This window comes from Ylistrum balloti, unplaced genomic scaffold, assembly GCF_031769215.1.
Source record: "Ylistrum balloti isolate Yb309-2 unplaced genomic scaffold, AGI_CSIRO_Ybal_v1 Utg369850, whole genome shotgun sequence".
Lineage (NCBI taxonomy): Eukaryota > Metazoa > Mollusca > Bivalvia > Pectinida > Pectinidae > Ylistrum > Ylistrum balloti.
Genome location: NW_026782003.1, coordinates 3482066 through 3501371, shown reverse-complemented (window position 1 = coordinate 3501371; position 19306 = coordinate 3482066). Strand labels below are relative to the sequence as shown.

At 32.0% G+C, this 19306-nt stretch overlaps 2 non-coding genes across 2 annotated transcripts; both read left to right on the top strand.

The window, feature by feature from the left end:
- The first annotated feature begins 749 nt into the window (after positions 1–749).
- Trnaf-gaa (transfer RNA phenylalanine (anticodon GAA)) lies at positions 750–822 on the top strand. The gene has a single exon. It is a non-coding gene; the product is annotated as a tRNA-Phe (tRNA).
- Positions 823–8787: 7965 nt separating this feature from the next.
- Positions 8788–8860, top strand: Trnaf-gaa (transfer RNA phenylalanine (anticodon GAA)). The gene has a single exon. It is a non-coding gene; the product is annotated as a tRNA-Phe (tRNA).
- Positions 8861–19306: the final 10446 nt, after the last annotated feature.

Below are 19306 nucleotides of genomic sequence, written 5' to 3'. Positions count from 1 at the left end.
CGGAAATTATGTATTTTCCAGTGAAAGCATAGTCACGGGAAATTACAAACAGGGCACAGAGTTATATGGAGTCCTGGAAAAATGTGTCGAAAGCTTCCTGTTGGTAGTAGCTTCTCATTTGCAACAAATTATTAGATGTAGATAATATGCTAATAAGACTGATATTCTATTTATTATGATTGTTTATGTAGCTGTTACAAGGTCATTTACCTTAGGAGGTAAAGCATGCATCATGCATGCAGTTTACCAGAAGTGTGCTGTGTTTACTGTGATGTTGATTGGCATATATAACTATTCAGGCGTGGACAACCTTGAACTACGTGCTCTGACACCTTATTACTGAATCAACAAAATATCTGCATCAATAAGTTTGTCAACAAGTTCATTCACACGGTGTAAACATGAATGTAAATGTTAATTTTTCAATGTTTCCCAGGTGTATAGATGACAATGCAGATATTTATTGTAAACATCGAAATCCATTTCTCAAAGAGGTTCTTTGGCTCAGAACTTATAATTGTATGTAAGCTATTACAAAAATAAATGTTGACAACATTTTCTTGCAAATTTCGTCATTTTGTCACCTTTTTTTCATTGTCTACTTGCGTCACGAGTTTGGGGGATGCACAAACAACCAAACGACAAACAATATATTTTTAACCAGAGCCGACTGATGAACTACAGCAAAAATCAATATTTGTTTTGCTACTGTTTCCAAGCCTTCCGTGAGCAGTTCCAAACATTCCGGAGCCGAAATAGCTCAGTTGGGAGAGCGTTAGACTGAAGATCTAAAGGTCCCTGGTTCGATCCCGGGTTTCGGCAATTCACATTTTTATCATTTTATTTTGTAGATATACACACCATTTGACAAAAGCTTCAGCTGGTTTTCAGACGAATTATGTATACATGAATAGTTATTTGAATACAAAACAAACCGTAGTTAAAAAAATTTGAAAACAAAACAAACCGTCTATGGTGATATTATTCACACTTTTATCGTTAAAAATTGTACTCTATTGCATATTTGTACATAAAAGTGATAAAAAAGTACAAGGCAAAAGTGTACCACACCACAGTACATCTTTAAACATAAAAGTAATGAAAAGGTCAATAAAATCGTTTGTAAATGTTCCTAGTTTGTGAAAGTTCATTTAAAGATTGAACATTTATTTTTTATATGTATTTATCATGTTGTTATATAAATATATAGAGATAAAGAAATGTTGTTGTAAATATGAAATATGAATTACGATAATTCAACCTTAATATTTGAATGACGAAAGAAACGTTTACTTTATCGCTGATGCTGTTGAAATTAATTCAGTTAAGATACATGAGAAAACTGAATACTTAGTCCAAATCTGATACATTACTCATCTACGTCGTGAGCTGTTAAATGGACATGTAATAGTTTATACGTGTAAAGGGTTCGGAAATTCAGTGGAAAAGCCTGTAATACAAGACGGGACAGCTTTTGATGTTAATGAGCTGGGGAACAGGAGTTTATCGGCAGATAAGAACCCGGATAACAGGATCTGTTTAGTGTTGTAGATACGTGTTGTGGGAGTGCAGGCCAGTCATTGATACGCTCTAGTAAAACAGGTCGAGAAAATTCCCGTGTCTATTTTTAACCCGTATATATAAACTCTGTCCGATTTCACAACTCTCTTATTCATAGTCTGGATGTCTTCCTGAACAGTTCGTGACTTGTGTGTATTGATGTAATACACGACTAGTCAATTATCTTTAGAACCAGCGACGTTTATTAACTCACATGACACCAACAATCTTACTAAAGGATCGAAAACAGCTTCTCATGATCGCACAACAGTAATAAATATGGACACATGAAAGCGATTTAAGTAGATCGGCCAATGGCCTAAACTTTTGAATAAATCTTGAATATTGACCTACATATATAGATGAATGTAATGTTGGCAGTCTGGATTCATACTTACCAAAATGTACTCTGTAGGAAAGCTAGAAATTAACTTTAACCAAAAAGAATTACTTATAAACCAGGTTTTCCTTTAATTTTTTTGAGATATACACTGTCGTAGAGGGCCAGAGTTATCATTAAGACTGTTTTTGCGATAATTTCTAAAAAGATATATATCCACATCATTTAGACATCTGATATGGTAAAAAGTGTTTTATTATAACAGATGTGAGCTTACTAAATGGTGTTATTAATGATAATATTCTTCAGTCATTAATAAAACGCGATCATCATAAATTATATGTAATTTATTTCTGCTGTAACAACTGACATTTCAATCTACGTCGCTTGCATTAGTTAGTCTGAATATTACGTGACCCTTTCAATTTTTAAGGTAATGACAAAGACCTAGAAAAGAACAAGACAAACTATTTCAATGTTGTTAAAATATTCTAAAATCTAAATTTATTTATGGCTAATACTGTGGAAAAATAAAATCTATGACACAATTTGAACTAAATGAAACTATTACTTCACTCCTTAATAAATTTCAATGCACTTCACGTATTTTGCTCATATAAAAAAACAACTGCCCACGGACATCAAATGACGCAATTAGATTTTACTTTTATCACGCAACACAATTATTTATCTTTTTAAACAGTTTTTTTTAAACTTTAGATTTCATGTCGTAGTGCTTTGGAAAATTTCAGTCTAATTTGACGTTTTATTTGTTTGAATCCGCTAATTTCGGTGAAAAGCCTTTTTATAAACCAGAATAGCTGTTTCAATACAGATAAAACTATTACAAATTAGTTCCTAATTCTGAATCCAGTTTTAATATGTTTATTCACACGTGGTATTCTCTTATCCATCGCTTGCACAATCTGTAAAAATGTGTTTTTTTTCGACATTATATTAAAATACGCTAACCCGTGAGTAAAGAAAGGCCTAACGCTTTAGCATCATTGGAGCAACAGAGAAGACTTAAGATAAGGACGCTGTGACCTTTAAGCTCAGTGTAATTAGGTACACTACTAATCATAAACCTATGTTCTTACTTCAAACATGACGTCACTCAGGTGTCTTAATTGAAAAATCTGCGGTAGTTTTTACAGGGTCCGACCCCACATCGAGAGATGAGTAACCTTGACCACAAACTTATTTGAGTCTGAATGCAGAGGTGTTTAGTGGTCAATCTGGTCAGTCGGCCTTGGGCAGAGGTTATTGTCATATGTATATTAATTACTGATAACATCGATCTTCTTGCCCTGTCACTGGTATGTCTACTAGTCTGACAGCTTAAAGGTGACGTTTATCATATTGATACTCATTTCTCAATATGACAGAAAACTGAAATTTTAACAAAAGGAAAATATTAAATAACAAAATCTACAATCTGATTTTTTTTGTTTCAGATATGAGATCGTAGGTGCTGGGAAGAAGTGAGTGAACAGAGGAAGTACATGGTTCAGGAAACGAACTTTTGATGTTATTGTCCTGGTCAGGATATAATTTTCAACGCCACTAATGAGAAAGATAAACTTCTACCTTAAAGAAAATAAATAAACGTTAAGTGACCAATAGACAGCGTTGAAAGGCTACTTATGCATCTGTGACATTATCTTGACAACTTGTGGACTTTTAACTTCTGACCTTACCAGGCAAAACAAACAACAAGTTGATCCTTTACTTCAACCAAACACATTTATTTCGTTTCATCTTTAACTTCAAATACCCAAGCATATGCTTTTGAAATGTAAACTTAATAGATTACATGTTAAGATGAGAGAAAAGATAGGTGTTAAATTTAAGACCGAACAGACACTTACTGAGCTGTCCTAACAAAAACAACGCTATTTTTATATACATTTGATGTCTGTAGCTGTGTTCTACCAAACCACTAAGTGTAAAATCAAGGCGACGGTGGCTGGGGGCCATATTGTACCGCAATTTGTCACCAAAGTGAACATCTAGGACTTGAAATATGAGAGAGGTTTCTGACTTCTCTCAAAAATTATATGTTGCAAACAAATTTTTAATACACTTAGTCCATATTTGAGTTAATATTTTTAACAAGTTTCAACCTGTGACTTAAAACAATGGTTAGTGTTAGGACGTTTGTTGACTTAAAATAACCTTGTACTTCGATCTTTTTAATTTCTTGAATTTATGATCAATTATTGATAATAAATTAAACATTTCGGTAATAATGTGATTGATTCGTGATGTTTATCCACAATAGCATCTTTACAATCACGTGTGTAATTTTTTGTTTTGTCTTTTTAAATAGCACTAATTAAAACATCGTTTATCTCGGATAATGCCCTGGTGAAAGGGCCGATTGTTCTCGTCAAAGACGGTGTTGTGTGATTGTGTAACATTTGTAGATATCCCTTCAGGAGGTTACCATCGTGTGATTGATGGAAGTTTTTTCTTACCCTGGTCACCGTTTAAATTAAGTCGGTTACTGCGTCTGTGTTAAACATGGAAAAGTACAGACTCTGTAAAACTTGTGTATAGTATCACTTTTTAAAGTGTTTACGACGTTAATTTATTGTAATATGTAATTATCTACATACAGTTATGGATGTATGTATTATATTCAAACTTGTACATATATTCATTCACTGATGTTTGAAATTACAAACTTACGTAAATTGACGTAAATAAGTATATAAATAGCTTCTAATATGATAGTATGTTGATTGTCTTAACGTATAAATATGAATATTTATTAATGCTATTTTTGATACGTGAACATAATTGATTGATGAAACAAGTAGGTATATAACATTATTGTGATATAGAATTACATGAAACCGTATACACTATACGCTAGTACAAGAACATGTTAATTTTCTATGTTAGATAAAATGACGAATGTTAAATAGGAAATATATACTTATATTTATCATTTTGACAGTAATTAGATTTGCTATGAATGATTATGATATGCAAAATACATATTTACTTCTCTTGGATTTAAATTGAAGCATTTAGTGTGCATTATTTTCTTAATCAAATGAATTAAGCAAAATTTCCTTTACGAAAAAAAAATCTATATAGGTTGGGACACAAATAGTGCCAGACACATACAAAAAACGTACCGGTCAGTGACGGGGGTTTACTGTGTACCTGACTGATTAATTATGTCACCGGTCTTGTTTAGCCGATCATACTGAATACACTGCCAGATAGTCACTAAATCAACGATAGCTAGTTTTGATAGCTGTCCTATTTTATTATCTTTCTCTTCTTTCATGCGAGGGCAAATTATTGGTAAATACACTTGTATCTGATAACACAAAATTAGGAAATTATTGGACGATCGGTATGATTGTTGTCACTGTAGACGAGAGGTGCTTTCAAGTTTATTTAACGACACGAGTATTATGTTTCCTGTTCTAATTCAAGTTCATGTATTTTAAACGCAAAAGGCCAAAGTAGAATCGAGTTCGAAGCCAAAGAGGAAAGCTCAAGAGAAAAGTCTTAAACCGTCTTTTAGAAATTCACACATACTTTTGTAAAAAATATATCATTTGATAATTCTGTCTTTTTGTAATGCAGAGTTATCTTCTCCTGTGCACAGTATTGATTGTTACGTCATTAGTTTTTGAGAGTAACGTCAGGAGAAAAATAAAATGATATCTTTTAATTCACATGACCTTTTGATTACATCTGCACACCATTTCTGCATTTCATATCTCTACGTGTCTCGCAACAAATGAAGATAAACACAACGATACACAGTCGTTTTCATTCCCAAATGGCAATGGTTTTCTTGTATAAAAGAGGGAATATTCTTTCCTTATTCTACGTCGATTTACAAAAGATGAAAACATCTAATACAGTGTATCAAAAACGGTGTAAAGTAAAATATGAACACGACTAGATCTGAATTAAGTAAATATAACGGCTGTAATTATATATGAACACGACCAGATCTCCTGATGTAAGTAAATATAACGAATGTTGTTAAATATAAACACGACCAGATCTGATGTAAGTAAATATAACGGCTGTATTTAAATATGAACACGACCAGATCTGATGTAAGGAAATATAACGGTTGTAAGTAAATATGCACACGACCAGATCTGATGTAAGTAAATATAACGAATGTTGTTAAATATGAACACGACTAGATCTGATGTAAGTAAATATAACGGCTGTAATTATACATGAACACGACCAGATCTCCTGATGTAAGTAAATATAACGGCTGTAATTAAATATGAACACGACCAGATCTGATGTTAGTAAATATAACGGCTGTAATTATATATGAACACGTTCAGATCTCCTGATGTAAGTAAATGTAACGGCTGTAATTAAATATGAACACGTTCAGATCTCCTGATGTAAGTAAATGTAACGGCTGTAATTAAATATGAACACGTTCAGATCTCCTGATGTAAGTAAATATAACGGCTGTAATTAGATATAAACACGGTCAGATCTCCTGATGTAAGTAAATGTAACGGCTGTAATTAAATATGAACACGTTCAGATCTCCTGATGTAAGTAAATATAACGGCTGTAATTAGATATAAACACGGTCAGATCTCCTGATGTAAGTAAATGTAACGGCTGTAATTAAATATGAACACGTTCAGATCTCCTGATGTAAGTAAATATAACGGCTGTAATTAGATATAAACACGGTCAGATCTCCTGATGTAAGTAAATGTAACGGCTGTAATTAAATATGAACACGTTCAGATCTCCTGATGTAAGTAAATATAACGGTTGTAATTAGATATGAACACGACTAGATCTCCTGATGTAAGTAAATATAACGGCTGTAATTATACATGAACCCGTCAAGATCTTCTTGATGTAAGTAAACCTGGCGACTATAAGTAAGATCTCGACCAGATTTTCTCAATATAAGCTTGACCAGATCCCCTTGGTGCAAATCAAACTCACGTCTGTAAGTAAGGTTCAATGTGTCTATTACGTCAATGAAATACGAGATAGATGTCGGCCATCAACATGGCGTCTTGCTTCACTCGACATTTGAATGGATATATGATCTATAGTCATGTGACACGCGATATCCCTTAGATTAGTGTAGAATTAAAATGTCCATATATCCTCGGACACAATACTCCGATGTTAATCCAGCTCGGTAAAACGATATTCCTTATTGGGGTTTTTCAAGGCATACCCGTCTACCCATTGTTCAGTAATGTGTAATTGTTGAACGTAAGTATTGCTGTATTATGTCACAGACTGTATCAAATATCCCGTTGATTACCGATCAGTTATCAGAAAAAAACTCATATTTCTTCATACCCAGGTTTAATTTGTTAGGTATGCTATCGTAGTCATCTGAGATAAACGTATTTATAGTCTTCTTGATTGAGAAATGACAGGTGCTTGACAGTCGCTGTTCTTTAAAGTTAAAAAGACCGACTTGTAATTAATTATTGTATTGATCTAAATCAAGACAAGACGAACAATCCGACGATAGCGTAAATTGTTTATTTGATGTCTTATAAAGATATAATTGTTTAATCTTTTTACACAATAAACACAAGTGACGTACATATTGTTTTATCTTACTATTTATAGATCATGAATTTGCTGATATGCAAAATTTGCATTCTTGTGATCTAAACCCGGATTTAATAAAAATCAATCACACTGATCATAACAGCAAACAGACTTTGTAAATCATATTCTACTCGTCAAAATCTCACACAGACAGGGGTGAATAATCTTTGTTTATTACGGTGATAAAACATGACATTATGATGTACTGAAATGTTTTAAATCAATAAGATACGAAACTGATAGATTAAATGATATTAAAGTCGACGATTTACGTAGATAGAACACATCCATCCTCTCAAAGTGGACGTTATGATCATATAAAAAAACGTGATAGGGTCTCCAATTTGGCATCGATTAATAAGTTATGTCACATTCAGATAGACTTTTTATGGACTTTGAAACGCTTCTGCGATTTTGCTGATGTTGAATCCGGCACACCTTAATTAGATCAGACTAGCAATCACAAACATATATATCTTTTCTATTGTAGAAATCGGATATCATTGTCCATGTACTGTACGCATTATCTGCAATCTTTGTCAACAATTACAACAGGTTAAATGCTGTTTTCAGTTTAATTAATAGTTTTAGTTAGCAGCACTTCAAATGGCAATATCTTTGATTTTATTTCTTGTTTTTTTTTATAGCATTTCAAGTCATGGCGTACCAAACGGCTGTGAAGAAGGAAAGGACTTTTTCGCGATCCTTAAACAACATACATTCGAACAATCAATATCCATTGGTTTGTCATTGTTCTTGAATGATTTAGGACCTACGTACCCATCAGGTATTCCCTATATAACTTGAAACTAGATATACATCAAATGTGCTTTCAAATTAATACTACAAATGTCAAGCTTAGCGTTTACTTGAAAATCTCTGCTTTTCCTTTTCTTAGTAGAAACAATCCAGATTCCAAACATTTAGACTTTTAAGTTTGTGGAAAAGGGCAACATGTTGGCTGTATCAATTCTGGAGACAGATATTTTTCTGTCGTCATCATGTTCTGATACCTATTTGATAATTGTCTTTATTCGGTACCTGCTCACGGTGACTTCTTTGTACTTAATGCTAGAATGAGGTAATTATCATATTGCAATAAGCGACATGTACAACAAGCCAATTTTAATCATTTAGAACTGAACGTAAATTCGAATATTTATGGAGAGATTTAGTCTATTGAAATATAAAAACCATACCTGAAAAAGAAATCAAGACAGCTGGAGACAAATCAATTTTCAAAAGACAATGAATAACTAAAGTCGATAAAATTACTTATTACGACAGCCGAAATAGCTCAGTTGGGAGAGCGTTAGACTGAAGATCTAAAGGTCCCTGGTTCGATCCCGGGTTTCGGCATGTGTAATTTTCAATTTTGTTTCAAAGAAGTTAAAAAATGGACGTGCCAAGAACATTCGTCACGATTTAATATTGGATAAGATAACAGCTCGGTATGTCTACTGAGATAAGTTCAATCTATCAAGTGGAAATTTTTATCACTGACACATAGTTTCATGATAAAATCAGACAATCAGACTTTATAATTGTACTGAAGGTATAATATACTTTATTCTATGACTGTATAGTTGTATTGAAGTATGTCTCTATAGTTGTATTGAAGTATGACTATATAGTTGTATTGAAGTATGACTATATAGTTGTATTGAAGTATGATTCTATAGTTGTATTGAAGTATGTCTCTATAGTTGTATTGAAGTATGCCCCTATAGTTGTATTGAAGTATGACCCTATAGTGGTATTGAAGTATGTCTCTATAGTTGTATTGAAGTATGTCTCTATAGTTGTATTGAAGTATGACCCTATAGTTGTATTGAAGTATGACTATATAGTTGTATTGAAGTTGTATTGAAGTATGACTATATAGTTGTAATGAAGTATGACTATATAGTTGTAATGAAGTATGACTATATAGTTGTATTGAAGTATGACTATATAGTTGTATTGAAGTATGACTATATAGTTGTAATGAAGTATGACTATATAGTGGTATTGAAGTATGTCTCTATAGTTGTATTGAAGTATGTCTCTATAGTTGTATTGAAGTATGACTATATAGTTGTATTGAAGTATGACTATATAGTTGTATTGAAGTATGGCTCTATAGTTGTATTGAAGTATGACTATATAGTTGTATTGAAGTTGTATTGAAGTATGACTATATAGTTGTAATGAAGTATGACTATATAGTTGTAATGAAGTATGACTATATAGTTGTATTGAAGTATGACTATATAGTTGTAATGAAGTATGACTATATAGTTGTATTGAAGTATGACTATATAGTTGTATTGAAGTATGACTATATAGTTGTAATGAAGTATGACTATATAGTGGTATTGAAGTATGTCTCTATAGTTGTATTGAAGTATGTCTCTATAGTTGTATTGAAGTATGACCCTATAGTTGTATTGAAGTATGACTATATAGTTGTATTGAAGTATGGCTCTATAGTTGTATTGAAGTATGACTATATAGTTGTAATGAAGTATGACTATATAGTTGTAATGAAGTATGACTATATAGTTGTATTGAAGTTGTATTGAAGTATGACTATATAGTTGTAATGAAGTATGACTATATAGTTGTATTGAAGTATGACTCTATAGTTGTATTGAAGTATGACTATATAGTTGTATTGAAGTATGATTCTATAGTTGTATTGAAGTATGTCTCTATAGTTGTATTGAAGTATGTCTCTATAGTTGTATTGAAGTATGACCCTATAGTTGTATTGAAGTATGACCCTATAGTGGTATTGAAGTATGTCTCTATAGTTGTATTGAAGTATGTCTCTATAGTTGTATTGAAGTATGACCCTATATTTGTATTGAAGTATGACCCTATACTTGTATTGAAGTATGACTCTATAGTTGTATTGAAGTATGACTATATAGTTGTATTGAAGTTGTATTGAAGTATAACTATATAGTTGTAATGAAGTATGACTATATAGTTGTAATGAAGTATGACTATATAGTTGTATTGAAGTATGACTATATAGTTGTATTGAAGTATGACTATAGAGTTGTATTGAAGTATGATTCTACAGTTGTATTGACGTATGATCCTATAGTTGTATTGAAGTATGATTCTACAGTTGTATTGAAGTATGATTCTACAGTTGTATTGAAGTATGATTCTACAGTTGTATTGAAGTATGATCCTACAGTTGTATTGAAGTATGATTCTACAGTTGTATTGAAGTATGATTCTATAGTTGTATTGAAGTATGACTATATAGTTGTATTGAAGTATGACTATATAGTTGTATTGAAGTATGATTCTACAGTTGTATTGAAGTATGACTATATAGTTGTATTGAAGTATGATCCTATAGTTGTATTGAAGTATGACTATATAGTTGTATTGAAGTATGACTATATAGTTGTATTGAAGTATGACTAAAGTATGACTATAGAGTTGTATTGAAGTATGACTATATAGTTGTATTGAAGTATGACTATATAGTTGTATTGAAGTATGACTATATAGTTGTATTGAAGTATGATCCTATAGTTGTATTGAAGTATGATATATAGTTGTATTGAAGTATGATTCTATAGTTGTATTGAAGTATGACTCTATAGTTGTATTGAAGTATGACTATATAGTTGTATTGAAGTATGATCCTATAGTTGTATTGAAGTATGATTATATAGTTGTATTGAAGTATGATTCTATAGTTGTATTGAAGTATGATTCTATAGTTGTATTGAAGTTTGTTTCTATAGTGGTATTGAAGTATGATTCTATATTCTGGTATATTTGCCCTATGATCCTATCAATGGCACTAGAAACGTTCAAACAATCAAAAGTCTTCAATACCAAAACGCGATTATCTAATGACATTTTGAACATGGAGGCGACAGTCATGCATCATGGAATAAAGTGCTTTACAAAAGTAAGATCAATATGACAAGGCAAGTAACTTGGTAAGATAATACTCCTTATGATTAATACATCAATAGGTTTGAGTGATAGATAATTTAACTCGATAGACCAAATGATTTTAACATATATAAAACGCACGAGAATTTATGTTTTGTTTATGTATCACAATAGACCTATACACATGTATTTAGAAACGTAGGTTCCACTCAGAGGCTGTTTATTTTATCAATGATTCTTATTTATGAAATTTTACTTCTTTTACACTGAAATTAGAATTTTAATCTATCCATATTTTCAAAATTATGACGATTATTATTATCATTGCATTATATTAAATTGTTTTTATATTGTCATAATTCATTTAGATGTTAAATTAATGTTATTATATGGCTAACCTACCATCGTTGTCCAATCACACATACACAGTTTATTATCCCAAAGGGGAAACTATCGCACTGAAATTAACGGGTCAGAATATGTAATGGACGTTATTTAAAAACCAGAACACTGAAGATGTTTCATATGACGGGGATTTTCTGGCATCAGTATATGTAATACGTATACTGTATTGAGTCAGTGTGTTGTTTCAAAACATAATATTACACAGAATTTAGTCTGAGATACAGAAACACAATATTACACAGTATTTTGTCTAAAGTGCAGAAACAAGGCTTTGCACAGAATTTAGTCTGATACAGATAAATAGCATTACACAGAAATAAGTCAAAGTTTCAGAAACACATTGTTACACAGTATTTCATCATAAATTTTAACTTGATTTTATTCATGGTGATAAAGAATATATCGATCACGCTTGACTGGCGCCATTTGAAACTTAGGTTACAGGTTATTATCAAATCATTCACGACATCAATTGGTTGGCAATATTTTTACCTGTAAACGGCCTAAGTGACAGTTATCACGCTGTAACTCTGTTGTTCCAGGTGTTTTAGGTTTGCTACACTGACAATTATTCTGTGTGAATATATTAAGATATTGAAATTGAAATTGGATGATATACTCTTAGCTATGTAAGTATCCCTATAAAGCATCCCATTATCAAAATTTTGACGTTTGAACTCTTTCTCGTCATGGTAATGATTTAAGAAATAGTATTTGTTATATTAGAAATATCCCTATAAACTATCCTATTATAATAATTTTGACGTTTGAAGTCTTTCTCGTCATGGTAACAATTTAAGAAATGGTCTTTGCTAAGGAAATATCCCTGTAAACTATCATATTATTATAATTTTGACGTTTGAACTCTTTTTCGTCATGGTAACAATTTAAGAAATGGTCTTTGCTAAGGAAATATCCCTGTAAACTATCATATTATTATAATTTTGACGTTTGAACTCTTTTTCGTCATGGTAACAATTTAAGAAATGGTCTTTGCTAAGGAAATATCCCTGTAAACTATCATATTATTATAATTTTGACGTTTGTACTTTTCTTGCACAATGTATATGCTAATGTCTTCTTATAAGCTAATACTTAACGTTAAATAAAAAGCTGTTAAAACATTCACAAAACGTATATTTAAGACAGTATCTTTCTGATGTCCTTGTGGGTTGACCATAAGTAGTGTGAAGTACGGTCTTAACCGCATCGATAAAGAGACCAGAAGTACATTTCCGCCACTAGAAACAGACCTGCCTTCACAACAAAGTAAACTATAATCCAGCTCATTACTTATCCTCTAACCATACACTAGACTAATAGACGACAATACATAAAAACACTGACAAATTATCAGTTCATCATGATTAAAACTAGACCTGACTAACAATGATTTATCGCCATGAGAATCTGACGAAGTAATAAATTACAATTCGAGCCAAATCCTACTTGTAACATGTTTATTAAGTGTATGAAGTAGTGAAGTTCCTGTTTATGTAGTCATCCTTGAGAAAACTATGTGTAATGACGTCACGTGTACATTAGTCCTGGTTGACAGTTGTTTGCATGGCTGCACTGTACTGTACTTTAAACCTGCTGAGGTTAACTTAAAGCAACCTGTACGCACTTTAATACATTATACAATCATGTCTGCCGAGGACAGAATATGTTCTCACTTCCAATACATATATGTGACAAGACATGTCATTTTTCTAATATTACAACGAATGCTAATATCAGTCCATATACGCCAATGTAAGGTCATTTTGTTATAAGGTAATGATATGTTAATTAGAAATAACCATCACAACTTTAAATTAAAAGCTTGAAAATTTTAGTTGTCTAAACCACGTTACTATTGTTTAATCTGATAACATAAAACTTATATTTATATTACATATTTCGCCTTTCGAATCTACTGGTCCTATAACATATCTCTATATATGATTATTTCCCCTTTCAGCTCTCCTGGTTTGGGTCTATGAAGGCCTTGTTTTGCGATGTGGTATTTTCTCCCATTTATTACTCTCATCGTCTAATTGGAAAATTACTGCTATGTATGACTAAATTTTTCTGTCGTGAACATAATTTGTAATGTATTGTGACATGTAAGCATTCATCCATTTATTTTTTGTCATGAATGTATTCGATGTTTGAGTGAATTGGCTAGCTGTTGCCCACTGATACGGATAGGCTGTTAACCCCCAGAATACTACAGCGTTTTAGCTGGGCCTGCCATTATGCTTGGGCCGTATCGTAATGTTACTGGGTTATTTGAACTAGTTACTCTGTACTTCAGGTGTCACATTAGTATACCATCCTCTCTATCAGGGAAATGTCGCTAAGTGATACACTATCTTTGTTGAACTGTTGATCCGTCCGGTCTAGTACAATCTGTCATAAACATGTCATGATATGCTGATATATATATATATATAAGTATAAACTCAATTTAATCTAAGCAATGAAAAAGTAGTAATATATCTTTAAAAGTGATATTTAGGCCATCAGTATTTTTATAAAGTTTTTGCTCTCCGTATTTAAACATAATATACAACAAAAGTTATGGTTTTCGAGTGATGAATGGGTTTTAAATTGTTAATTTATTGACACACTCTTATAAAGTGATTTGTTGTCACTCTAACCCTGGAGTGACAGATAGCAGACGCTTGTCGTTATGTGGGATGAGAGAGGACATTGTAAATTATCTCTGTGACAGTGGAATAGCTACGGTTATCACGTTGTCTTCGTGGTATTTTATGTAGAACTTTTGTCTGCTTTATCTTTTCATTTTCAATTTTTGTTATAATCTCCCTATTTAATCTATTTTTTGCAATTGATAAATAACGTGTAATATGACTATGTTTTTTTTATTCATAATTCACATTGCATTTCTTAACTTTTTAAATATTTCTAATATTTTTAGAAGCCAACATATTTACAGCATACATATATTTATAGGCATACAATTTGTATGTTAATATATGACACTAATTTTATGGCAAAAGGCTAAAATTGACAATAATTTCTTCTAATATCATATGTATGTATGTAATAATTCCAGGAAAACTTATTACTGTCATTCATCAGATCCAACTTTACATATGATTTCTAATATTTTAAATCTAAAACGGGATTCAACAACAGTTGCTTGAACGCTATTTTTGATAAATGTTATTTACATATTCATAATTTGTGTTTTGTCTCTTTTTTACTTCCAGAATTTGTGAAAACAATAAACCATACGACGGTGAGTATGAAGACACTTTTGTGTAGATATCAGATTAAAGATTGGACAAAAATTGCTTTTCGTTGATTGCAAAAGATAAAAAAAAAAAACGTTTTAAAATGTGAAAACTCATCAGATAACCGGGTTTTTGTGCTTTTTGAACATTTCGTAATTTTCTTTAGATCTAGGCACATATGGACCACAATTTTAGAAGTAATTAAATTAAAAAAAGATTTAATTGAAGTTTTATTGCAGTTAATGTAATACCACTCCCTCCCGCCAACCTCCCTCCCCTCCCCCCCCCCCCCAAAAAAAAACCCGGACACGGTGCATGTTAGTCAAAATTGCCAATTCATTCCTACCCACAATTACATTTTAAATCATCAGTAGTATTTAGTAGCCAATAGGTTAGAGAAACTTAAGAATTAAGATGTTGCTTTTGAAAAATCCCAGATTTAATCTGCACACGTACCTACGTATTTTCGTCTTGGGTTGCGTGGGTATCTAAGATGACTATATCCTCCCACACCTAAGATATAATTGTATGATTGTATTTCTGACACTTTTGTACAAATCAATGCCTACAATGACATGGCTGGAAACGTCACCAGGTGAAAAGTTGTAGGAGTTGGTTATAACCGCAGATGTATTCTCTGCGGTTAGATTTGGTCCACATTCCTGTTGTGCTTACCTACCTAGTCCCGTTGGATTTAGTAGTGTTCCCTTATATGGCATCTTTGTGCAATAATCCTCCACCCCTCATAATCGAACGTGCACACTTTATGTTATGGTATCAGTTATTTTTATTGAAAAAGTAATTATTTATGTTTTTTCGTCATGAATAAAATTTCAAATATTTTATAGTAATTGTTTATCATATTGCTCAACAAAACAAAATATTTTCGTTTGCAAATGAAAAAAAAAGTTAAACATGAATATGCATGCGCATAATCATCAATGAACGTAATTCTTGTTGGGAACTAGCGTACCTGCACGACTTTTATGTAGTAACATCAACATAGAGATACCATCAGAATGACTCACCTTGTTGTTTACAGGTGAAAATGCAAAATACGTGTTATTACTTTATTTGTACGTGTTGTCGATGTAACCAGGCAGGTAACGTTACTAGGGCCTAGTCTACTTGATTGATTCGTACCTATCACACGCTATGTTAGACCAACTCCCCCGCTCCACCATTTATAATGAATGACAACTAACATCTATCATGTAAAGCGTGCACCTGGATGAATAAATATTAATTCTGAAACAAAAATACGATGTCGGTTCAAAATGGTGACACTATTCTGCAATAAACAAGATAACAATTAGCGGAGTTCGACATAATTATCAATTTTACAGGTGAAAATATGATATATAGATTAACATTTCAGAGTAGAATATTCTACCTTAACGAATGCGGATTCTGGTAGGGATACTAGTTATGATTAATGAATAATAGATTATCTGATAATTTGCGATATTCTCAAGCGCTGCTTTCGTCTGAAATACTACATGATAATTAGTAATTTTTCACATTTATACACAATGAGAACGTATGAATTTTCATACTAAACTATTTCTACCTTCACAAATGCGGATTCTGATAGAGATACTAGTTATGGTAATGAATAACAGAATATCTGATAATTTGCGATATTCCCAAGAGCTGCTTACGTCTGAAATACTATATGATGATATTTTATTTTTCACATTTATACACAAAGAGAACGTAGAAAGAGGTTTTGTTGTTGTATGTGTAGTAAGTACTCCAATACCTTGCTTCATAGATCTACAAAAAACGTTCAAAAGTAGTCCGTGTTGTCTTAATAAGAAATTGCTAGCGTGAAGTTGGACAATCGTCTCTTAATAAAGATGGCCGTGTTTCGAGAAGGTCTGAATCTATGAAAATCGAATGAATAATAAAAATATTAATATATGAGTTTTGTTTTAAAATATCGGCATTAAATTTACATTTTTCATTTTAACGATACTTCAGGAAAAATAAAAATGGAATAAAATGAAACAGGTGTAAACGATCAGTTATAACAGGCTGCGTCTGGTGGCACTCACTGCTTCTTATTTATTTTCTTCATATTGTTGCTACATAATGCTTATAAATAAAGCATTTTTGGTTACTTTTCATGTTCGATCTATCTTCAAATTCTCTTGTCAGGTTAAAAGAGGGAAAAAATCTTGTAGAAATATCGAGTAATACATTTGAATCCAATCTAAATGATGCAATTTAATGAGAAATCTTATTTTAGACTTCGGCCACTGTTTTTATTGTCCATTTAACAATTCACAATCATTTGTGGTTTCTAATTACAGATGTGATTGGAGGAACCTTTTCACGGTATTTGAGGGCTTAGTTCTAACTTGTCAACATGTCAGCTTATCTTTAAAAGGCGATACCTGTATAGATGGTAGTGCCAACCTGCTCTGTACAATGTTCTTTATTCTTAGGAAGACACAAAAACTGTTTTAGGAAAGTTTGTCCATGTATCGCTCACATTAGAATTCAGGATGCCATATTTATCCATTGACATCAATCGTATTTGACAGACATATCTTCAACGTTGCTATTATCACTTCTTCAGTTTTTTATGTTTTTCAAATCACATTTAGTTTCATAAAGATTACCTATCGACCACAAATTGGTAGGCGTGTTGTTGCGCTTGACTTAAAGTTTTGTATAAAACGCCAAACTTTCCAATTAAGATTAACTGGAATCTGCTATCTCCATTTCATCTATAAGGGATATTTCGGAATTGCTTATAAATAGTCTTTGGAATTTAAAGATAAAATCCTTTATTTTATTTATGTTTAATGATTATATTTCAATTTATTTTGTCTTTATGAAGCTAACATTGATTGTAAAGACAAGCGAAATATGTAACATGCTTAATTAGATTACGTAGTAACGGTACCTATTGCACCTTTGTGTTTCTGTAATCGAGTGTTGTTGTTTGAGGAAATAAGTTAAGTTGACACGGCACTTGCAATTACCGACGAAAATACAAGCCTGACATATAGAACCATATTAGTCGAGAACTAATATATCAGTGAATGGCAGTCTCAGTAGATTTGGTCCATTTAAATGGTAAAGTCGTGTAATATTCCCACGTTTTACAGAAAATGTTGTTAACCCTATTTGTAATAATACTACAGAATGTGTTTAAATATTTTCAGTTAAGAAAGAAAATATGTTCGTATTTCGTGTACTTTTACTATCGGATTTAGGCATCTTTTTTCAGGACCGGTTTTTTTATCCGGATAAATCACCAATATTATATTAATCATTTCCCCGTTTGTGATATTTTAGTGCCTTCAACACGGTAACCAACATCACAATATCTACACACAACTTCACTATTATTCCATCATATTTTAAAAAATAATACACACATATTACTTCTTGCTTTCGTTTTTTGTTGAGGTTAGTGACAAACTCAAAGACTGTAATTTTGAGGGTGATATTTTATGGAATAGCGAAAACACCATCCGTTTCGGTGTTTCTGTAAGATAGGTCGAAACAGTTTTTTTTGCTAAACATAAATTTTTCAACAGTTGTACAAACCTGATAAAACACCAGTTTGAGAATATACTCCTTACGGTGCCGGCATTGTTTATGCTATTCCCAGACCATTCTTAGAGAACAAGGACAACGAGAACCCTAACAAAGGAAAAGCATTTCAAAATAATTTTTTATTTAAAGTAGATTTAAAATATTTACTGATGTATGTTGATCATAGGAAAAAATGTGTAAATTATTTCTGCTCTTTTTAACTCGGTCAGATTAATTGAACAAGATTCCCTTTTCATTGTAATTCATACCTTTCCTGTCGTCCCTACTCTGTACAGAGACCATCTTAACTGATATATACAGGTGACAATATGCCCCTTGTCATTGTTTTGAGAATTGTCGCTTATTACAGTTTAAGGCTTATTTTACATCCGGATTTCAGATAAAATAAAAATGTGTGTTTAGTTCCTGTGTAGGTTGATGGTTTTCTAATGGATTCTGATGTGAAATCGAGATATATTAAACAGAAAAGGCAAAGTCATTTTCACGACTGCCGCTAAACGATTCCATTGGTTAATTTTACTTCTAAGCGATCAATTTCCACGGGGAAAAAACTCCATAAAACGTCGTTGTCACTTTTTCGCTCCGACAATCATAGTATATAAATTCTTCGCTTGGTCGCACCGAAAAAAACGAAAGGGAAAAAACCATCAGCCACAACATAAATTAATACACT